At 46.6% G+C, this 8,275-nt stretch overlaps 1 pseudogene; it reads left to right on the top strand.

Annotated features, from left to right (window-relative positions):
* The first annotated feature begins 1,599 nt into the window (after positions 1-1,599).
* Positions 1,600-8,275, top strand: LOC112236200 (annotated as a pseudogene).

An 8,275-nucleotide genomic window follows, 5' to 3' on the forward strand; every position in this document is an offset into this window, starting at 1 on the left:
GTCCACTCACACAGACAGCATCGTGAGGAAGGCGCAGCAGCGCCTCTTCAACCTCAGGAGGCTGAAGAAATTCGGCTTGTCACCAAAAGCACTCACAAACTTCTACAGATGCACAATCGAGAGCATCCTGGCGGGCTGTATCACCGCCTGGTATGGCAACTGCACCGCCCTCAACCGTAAGGCTCTCCAGAGGGTAGTGAGGTCTGCACAACGCATCACCGGGGGCAAACTACCTGCCCTCCAGGACACCTACACCACCAGATGCTACAGGAAGGCCATAAAGATCATCAAGGACATCAACCACCCGAGCCACTGCCTGTTCACCCCGCTGTCATCCAGAAGGCGAGGTCAGTACAGGTGCATCAAAGCTGGGACCGAGAGACTGAAAAACAGCTTCTATCTCAAGGCCATCAGACTGTTAAACAGCCACCACTAACATTGAGTGGCTACTGCCAACACACTGTCAATGACACTGACTCTACTCCAGCCACTTTAATAATGGGAATTGATGGGAAATTATGTAAATATATCACTAGCCACTTTAAACAATGCTACCTTATATAATGTTACTTACCCTACATTATTCATCTCATATGCATACGTAGATACTGTACTCTATATCATCGACTGCATCCTTATGTAATACATGTATCACTAGCCACTTTAACTATGCCACACTCATCTCATATGTATATACTGTACTCGATATCATCTACTGTATCTTGCCTATGCTGCTCTGTACCATCACTCATTCATATATCCTTATTTACATATTCTTTATCCCCTTACACTGTGTATAAGACAGTAGTTTTTTTTTTGGAATTGTTAGTTAGATTACTTGTTCGTTATTACTGCATTGTCGGAACTAGAAGCACAAGCATTTCGCTACACTCGCATTAACATCTGCTAACCATGTGTATGTGACAAATAAAATTTGATTTGATTTGATTTAGGAACTGTTCAAATTAGTGGGGAGGGGGGCACATTCAGAGCGGGGTGTTGCGAGAACAAGCGGTCTTTTGTTAGATAACAGGAGCCAGGTGCGAGATAACGGTATGGAGCATGAGAGCCTGGATGTTCTTCACAAGCAACATTTACATCTATCAACAGAAGCGCCAAGAGGCGGGGACCCGCCTGAGCGCCTGCAATAGGCTGAGCAAGTTTAAACCACGCCCAGTCTCTACTGTGATAGGCCAACAGATGGGTTGGAACTGTCTATCACAGTATAAAGAATACTGTTTTACATACATCTTGTCAGTTCTCTATTCTGCCCTGCGTGGTATTACAGTGAGCCCGTATATACGAAAGTTGCATTTGCCATTTATTACTTAGCTAATAAAAAATACATAGTATAAAATCGGTGACTCATTGTTACATTTATCCTGATACCAGATTCGAATTTACGCAACTCTAACATTAGATAGTAATATTGGGCTAAATTGCTGAGATAATTATGCTTTTGGGTCACTTAGCAAACCAGTTATGTTAGATAGTCATAACATAATTTATAAGCCATGCAGTTTCGGGTGTTGCACATAAATTGGTTATACTGTCTCAAACGATACTGAAAATGTTATCTGATTTTCTCCAGATTCAAGCATGGACACTCAAAAAGACGTGCAACCCCCCAAGCAACAGCCTATGATCTACATATGTGGGGGTAATGTCTTCTGTTCGGAAGCTGTAATATTGTACATGGCACAGTGTGTTTGAGATGCTATTTTACCATTGTTTCTAAAATCCATGCTTTGTCTTTGTACTGTAACTAAGACTGTTAGTGACTTTTCATAACATGCCCTTCAGTACCCTTGTTTTGTTCACCCATATCTACATATGTAGTTACATGATTGATGTACTACTGCAGCGCCTGCCTTACATGCTGACTAGATCGGGCACGTGTGTGCTTTCTTAGCGCCATCACAAATATGTTGATTTTGTCCATCCAAACCAGATGCGACCAAGACGTGCAGGTTGAAATATCAAAACAATCTCTTAACCAACTATTTTAATTTGGGGACAGGTCGAAACACAAGAAATATTCATGGCCATTTAGCTAGTTTGCTGTTGCTAGGTCATTTGTCCTGGGAAATAAACATTGGGTTGTTATTTGACCTGAAATGCACAAGGTCCTCTACTCTGACAATTAATCCACAGATAAAAGGGTAAACAGAGTTTGTTTCTAGCATTCTGTCCTCCAGGCTTCTAATGATTTTTTCTTTGGACTTTATATGGCGGTTGGCACCCAACTTTAAGGTGCATTACTACCAACTGGACTGTAGTGTGCACCTCATTTCAGCTTCCAATCACCCACGTAGGTATATGCTCCTAAAAACAAATGAGATGTGAGAGGCGGGACTTGCAGCACATCAAGCCTAAAAAAATAAAGAAAACAGTTCTATTTTATCGCCTGGCTACGCAAACGCTCGTCGATGCGCGCAAGCAGTTTGGATGAAGTGATTGAATAACATGTATGTGTACATTTATTTTGCAACGCTCGCGCACGTAACGCAAGTGGTGTGGTCAGCATGTTACAGAATGTTTGATGTACTACTGCAGCTCCTGCCTTACAGAATGATTACCAGTATGTCTGTGATGTAGTAGCTGCTAAAATGTTTTTCTCCTAACAGAATGCCACACTGAAAATTAAATTAAGGCCCGTGATCCAATCAGATGCAGAGAGTGTGGATACAGAATTATGTACAAGAAGAGAACAAAGAGATGTATCCTTTGAAATATATTAAGGTTTTAAATAGGTGCTGAAACCTCTAGGAAAGAATCCAGGGTTTTATGGATCAAAAAGGTGGGGGGTTTGGCAATGGGCACGGTCGGCGCGGCTGAATTTTAGAGAATTTGAAGCCCCTTATCTTTTGTTTCGTTGCATTTTTTAAAGCCAATTTCTTGCCATTCAAATTTCAATGGAGCCGATATACATTTTTGCAGTTGTAAAGTTAATTTCCTGCTATTCTACACATTTTGCCAAGAAGCTGAGAGAAAATATTGCAGTTTTAAAGAGAATTTCCTGCAATTCTATGCAGTTTGCCATGGCTGTGCTTTTGCTCAAACTTATCAAAATCAATACTTTTTTAAATGAATTAACAATTCTCCTGTCTAGATTTGATTGATTGTTAGTTCTCAAAGATTATATTACAAAAAATATATAGGCCCCCCACCCTCATACAATCCTGCAGGTGGAGGTTCTGGGCTGGCGTGGTTACACATGGTCTGCTTTTGTGAGGCCGGTTGGACGTACTGCCGAACTCTCTAAAACGATGTTGGAGTAGAGAATCGAACATTACATTCTCTGGCGAAAGCTCTGGTTGACATTCCTGCAGTTAGCATGCCAATAGCACACTCAAAGCTAGAGACATCTGTGGCAGTGTGTTGTGACAAAATGGTGCATTTTAAAGTGGTCTTTCATTGTCGCCAGCACAAGGTGCACCTGTGTAATGATCATACTGCTTAATCAGTTTCTTGATATGCCACACCTGTTAGGTGGATGGATTATCTTGGCAAAGGAGAAATGCTCACTAACAGGAACTACCAGAGATGTAAATACATTTTTGCACAAAATTAGAGAGAAATTAGCTTTTTGTGCATTAAAAAAACGTCTGTGATTTTCTTCAGTTTATGATACATGGGACCTTTACATGTTTTATATTTTTGTTCGGTGTGTACAAATACTTTTCTTACTGTTTGGACTTGGGCTTAGGCGGCCCGGCCCGCCCAATGGTTTCTTTGGCAGACAAATCCCTGGAATCATTAGTGTACATTATAGAAAAATGCCCTGAAATAGACTAGCGTCCTGTCTAGGGGCTCAAGCTGCCTCACGCAACATAAACAGGATGTAGGCTCCTGCTCCTCTGAGCCGTTCCGATTCGCACACAAGCCAAAACTACATTCCTTGACTCTGACTCCAGTGGTTGTGTTTGACGCCCGGTGAAGTTGACGACGACAACATTGGCTAGGCACATTTTTATTATGTTCGTTTAAATAAATAAATTTAATTTACAAGTCACCAACTCTTTATTCTTTCTAAGAAATTCCACCTTTGACAGGGAAGCTGTGGGATGACAGGGCCAAGCCTATGGGTTCGTAGCTTCCACCCCGCAGCACACACACACACACCAACTGATTAATGGACTGCTGAATACATATTTTTCTCTTGCTTTGTCTGCTCTTTTCAGTATTATGTCTCTCTGATAAGCTACCCAGGAAAGGGCTGAAAACAGCCCATATTAATATATGCAGCCTTAGAAATAAGGTTAATCAAATCAATAACTTGCTAACATCAGATAACATTTGATGATTCAGCAGTAGCAATACAAGGATATAACATTCATAGAAGAGAGAGAATTGCATTTAAGGAAGAGGTGCTGCTATATATTCAGAGGCATATCCCTGTAATGCTTAGAGAATATCTGTTACGATAAATGAGTGAGGAGGTGTGGAGTCAGGCGCAGAGAGCAAAAGATGTGGGAAAAACACGCTTTAATGTCCCGGAAACATAACATGAACCAAAAGTAGAAAAACAAATGATCAGAAATATAAACGGACAGCGTGAAACCCAAATACAAACAAAATACACTCAAACAACAAAACAGACTAACAAGCCCGCACGAAACAAAAGCGGGCTGAACAAACTATATATAACCCTACCCTAACAACCAAACAAGAAACAGGTGATACCAATCAGACAAAACCAAAGGAACACAGAACAACGGATCGGCGATACCCGAACAAGAAGGGGAGTCACCTTCGGTAATATTCGTGACAGTACCCCCCCCCCCTGACGCGCAGCTCCCGCAGCACGCCGGCCTCGGGGACGACCCGGGGCCGAGGCGCTGGGCGATCCGGACGGAGGCGATGGAACTCACTCAACATAGATGGATCTAGAATATCCCTCACCGGAACCCAGCACCTCTCCTCCGGACCGTACCCCTCCCAGTCAACGAGGTACTGCAAGCCCCTCACCCGGCGTCTCGAGTCCAGAATAGCTCGTATCTTGTACGCCGGGGACCCCTCGATGTCCAGAGGGGGCAGAGGAACCTCCGGAACCTCACCTTCCTGCATGGGACCAGCTACCACCGGCCTGAGAAGAGACACATGAAACGAGGGGTTAATACGATAATACGAAGGAAGTAATAATCGATAACAAACCTCGTTTATTCTCCTCAGCACTTTAAATGGCCATATACACTGCGGACCCAGCTTCCGGCAGGGCAAGCGGAGGGGCAGGTTTCGGGTCGAGAGCCAGACCCTGTCCCCAGGTGCAAACACGGGGGCCTCACTGCGGTGACGGTCAGCGCTCTTCTTCTGCCTTATACTCGCTTGGCGTAATGACTCTTGGACAGCCTGCCAGGTCTCCTTAGAGCGCTGCACCCACTCCTCCACCGCAGGAGCCTCAGTCTGGCTCTGATGCCACGGTGCCAGGACTGGCTGGTACTCCAACACGCACTCAAATGGTGACATGTTGGTAGAGGAGTGGCTTAGTGAGTTCTGGGCTATTTCTGCCCAGGGAATATATCTCGCCCACTCCCCTGGCCGGTCCTGGCAATACGACCGCAGAAACCTACCCACCTCCTGGTTCACTCTCTCCACCTGCCCATTACTCTCCGGGTGATACCCTGAGGTCAGGCTGACCGAGACCCCCAGACGTTCCATAAATGCCCTCCAAACACGGGAGATAAACTGGGGGCCCCGATCAGAAACTATATCCTCGGGCACCCCGTAGTGCCGGAAGACATGGGTGAAAAGAGCTTCCGCAGTCTGTAGGGCTGTAGGGAGACCGGGCAATGGGATAAGACGGCAGGACTTAGAGAACCGATCCACGACCAGGATCGTTGTGTTACCCTGAGAGGGGGGAAGGTCAGTAAGAAAATCCACCGATAGATGGGTCCACGGCTGTTGTGGAACGGGAAGAGGTTGTAATTTACCTCTTGGCAGGTGTCTAGGAGCCTTACTCTGGGCGCACACCGAACAGGAGGAAACATAGAATCGCACATCCCTCCTCAAAGTGGGCCACCAGTACTTCCTCTCAAGACCTCGGACTGTCCTAAAAATACCTGGGTGACCCGACGAGGGTAGACAATGAGCCCATCGAATCAATTGATCACGAACAGCCAGCGGCACGTACCTACGACCCTCCGGACACTGTGGAGGCGCAGGTTCCTCCCTTAGCGCCCGCTCGATGTCCGCGTCCACATCCCATACTACTGGTGCCACCAGCTTAGCTGCCGGAATGATGAGAGTAGGATCGATGGACCTGTCCTCAGTGTCATAGAGTCTTGACAGCGCGTCGGCCTTAGTGTTGAGGGAACCTGGTCAATATGAGATAGTGAAACGAAATCTGGTGAAAAACATGGCCCACCTTGCCTGACGAGGATTCAGTCTCCTAGCTGATCGGATATACTCCAGGTTACGGTGGTCAGTCCAGATAAGGAAAGGGTGCTTAGCCCCCTCAAGCCAGTGTCTCCACACCTTCAGCGGCTTAACCATAGCCAACAACTCCCTATCCCCCACATCATAATTCCGCTCCGCTGGCCCGAGTTTCTTCAAAAAAAAGGCACAGGGGCGGAGCTTCGGTGGCGCACCCGAACGCTGTGAGAGCACCGCTCCAACCCCAGCCTCGGATGCGTCCACCTCTACTATAAACGCCAAAGAAGGGTCCGGATGCGCCAACACCGGCGCCTCAGTAAACATCGCCTTCAACTTATGAAAAGCTCCGTTCGCCTCTGCTGACCACTGTAAACGCACCGGTCCCCCTTCAGCAGTGAGGTAATAGGGGCAGCTACCTGACCAAAACCCCGGATAAACCTCTGGTAGTAATTGGCAAACCACAAGAACTGCTGTACCTCCTTTACCGTGGTCGGAGTCGGCCAATTACGCACGGCCTTTACGCGGTCACCCTCCATTACCAACCCAGAGCTGGAAATGCGATAACCCAGGAAGGAAACTGATTGTTTGGAAAACTCACATTTCTCCGCCTTCACATACAGGTCATGCTCCAGCAGTCGTCTAAGAACCTTGCGCACCAGAGATACATGCGCAGTGCGTGTAGCGGAGTAGATCAAAATATCGTCAATATACACCACTACACCCTGTCCGTGCAGGTCTCTGAGAATCTCATCCACGAAGGATTGAAATATAGCTGGAGCATTCTTTAAACCGTATGGCATGACGAGGTACTCATAATGGCCAGAAGTAGTGCTAAATGCAGTTTTCCACTCATCTCCATCCCGAATACGCACCAGATTATAAGCACTCCTGAGATCCAGTTTAGTGAAGAACTGCGCTCTGTGAAATGATTCCACTGCCGTAGCAATGAGAGGTAGTGGGTAACTAAAACCCACCGTGATGGAATTTAGACCTCTATAATCAATACACGGACGTAAACCACCATCTTTTTCTTCACAAAAAGAAACTCGAAGAGACAGGTGACATGGAGGGCCGAATGTACCCCTGTCCCAGAGCCTCGGTGATATAAGTTTCATAGCCACCGTCTCCTCCTGGGACAAAGGATACACATGACTCCTGGGGAGTGCAGCGTTACCCTGGAGGTTTATCACGCAATCCCCCTGCCTATGGGGTGGTAATTGGGTCGCCTTCTTTTTACTGAAAACGATAGCCAAATCGTTATACTCAGCTGGAATGCGCACGGTGGAAACCTGGTCTGGACTCTCCACCGTTGTCGCACCGATGGAAACCCCTACACACCTGCCTGAACACTCATCAGACCACCCCTGTAGAGTTCCCTGTTTCCACGAAATCGTAGGATTATGAATAGCTAGCCAGGGAATCCCCAGTACCACTGGAAACGCAGGTGAATCGATAAGGAACAAACTAATTCGCTCCTTGTGATTCCCCTGCATAATCATCTCCAACGAAATTGTGGCTTTCCTCACCAGCCCTGACCCTAATGGTCGACTATCTAAAGAGTGCACGGCAAAAGGGGGGGTCTACTTTTACTAACGGAATCCTCAACCTCTGAGCGAGTCCGCGATCTATAAAGTTTCCAGCTGCGCCTGAATCTACCAGTGCCTTATGCTGGAGAGAAGGAGAATAATTAAGGAAACAAATTAATAGGAACATGTGACCAACAGGAAACTCTGGGAGAGTGTGGTGCTTACTCACCTGGGGTGACCGAGGAGTGTTCTGCCTGCCCTCTCGATTCCCAGATGAATTCCTCCAGCACAGACCAGACGTGTGCCAGCAGTGCTGGAACCGGATCCAGATGGGGGAGATGGTAGAGTTGCTGGTGGGAGGGTCGGTGGGGTAG

This window comes from Oncorhynchus tshawytscha, linkage group LG31 (assembly GCF_018296145.1).
Source record: "Oncorhynchus tshawytscha isolate Ot180627B linkage group LG31, Otsh_v2.0, whole genome shotgun sequence".
Taxonomy (NCBI): Eukaryota; Metazoa; Chordata; class Actinopteri; order Salmoniformes; family Salmonidae; genus Oncorhynchus; species Oncorhynchus tshawytscha.